Source organism: Chrysochloris asiatica, unplaced genomic scaffold, assembly GCF_000296735.1.
Source record: "Chrysochloris asiatica unplaced genomic scaffold, ChrAsi1.0 scaffold00016, whole genome shotgun sequence".
Taxonomy (NCBI): domain Eukaryota; kingdom Metazoa; phylum Chordata; class Mammalia; order Afrosoricida; family Chrysochloridae; genus Chrysochloris; species Chrysochloris asiatica.
Window position 1 is genome coordinate 4,928,051 of NW_006408534.1, and position 1,329 is coordinate 4,929,379.

Below are 1,329 nucleotides of genomic sequence, written 5' to 3' on the forward strand. Positions count from 1 at the left end.
ATACAGGTTGAATAAGTATGGTGAAAGAATACAACCTTGTTGCACACCTTTCCCAATTTTAAAACATTCAGTGTTCCCATGCTCTGTTCGAACAACTTTATAATATCTACACATAATAATAACATATATATTTTAAAATTAATTTTTAAATTGTGACCTGAGTCATAGCTTACATCGGCGAACATCAGCTTTATACCACTGTTTCATTGCAATGATTGCAGTCTCTGTGCATCATCATTCAACAGTATTTGCTTCCATTCCCTCTGTTTTTGTTTTTTTTGAGGGGAGTTGGGGGTGTGGAGATGTACACAAAAACACTCAGGAAATTTTAATAATTTAAACAACCAAAGGGCATATTCTGCAAGCCTGCCTCCTCACTGCCACTACTCACTCAGTCCCTCTCTTTCCATGAGTTTGGAGTTCTCAGCTGCTCCCTCTCTCCATGTCCTCATCTCTACCTCCATTTCTGGTGTCACTGCTTCTCTGGATATCATTCTGCTTGTGCTCTTCTCCCTTGATGGTCCTAGGACCCTCTATTCCTGGACTGTAAGATTAACTACCCCCCATTTTGTTGTAAAACTTCTACCTTTACAGTTGTGACAGTTGCAATAAATCATGATAACATTTACTCACTATTGAATCTTAAGAATCTTATTCCCATCTCTTTTCACCAGATCTATCTGTTGTTGTTGTTGTTAAGTGCCGTCGAGTAGGTTCCAACCCATAGTGACCCTGTACAGGGTTTCCGAGGATGTAAATCTTTACGGGAGTAGAAAGCCTCATCTTTCTCCCTCGGAGCGGCTGGTAGTTTCGAAGCACTGACCCTAAGGTTCGCAGCCTGATTTGTAACCACTACGCTACCAGATCCATCTAGACTAGATGAAAACTGTTCAGTGGGGACTCTACCTTCCCCCACACACTCTTAAATTAAACTCCTTGAAAACTTGTGAGCCTGTCAACTTCGTGCCTGTATTGCCTGCTCACTTTAGGTAACCAATGTCTAAGTTGCCCAGCACTATCTACCCTTTATACAGAGGAGGTAGTGTTGATACTTGAAATGAAGACTCCTTCCCTCTCTGTTGGTATTTTGAGCTACTACATCCATGAGTATATGTCAAATTCATCACATTGTAGCAATTTACCCTCGTTTCCTTTATAAAATTTTATTTTATTTTTTTTAATGTTCCTCTAGTCGAGGTCTGAATATCAAACCATCGAAGCTAGGTCAAGTTTGGGTGTTCTTGGGCGTCTCCCCTCACTTCATATCAGCTGTATGCTTCACTGCTAGTCCATAACCAAAGGAATCACCACTATATCTAAAGATAACTG

At 40.4% G+C, this 1,329-nt stretch overlaps 1 protein-coding gene across 2 annotated transcripts in view; it reads left to right on the forward strand.

Annotated features, from left to right (window-relative positions):
- MEMO1 (mediator of cell motility 1) overlaps nt 1–1,329 on the forward strand; it is a 218,433-nt gene that overhangs the window by 68,203 nt on the left and 148,901 nt on the right. The gene's annotated exons all lie outside the window — the stretch shown is intronic.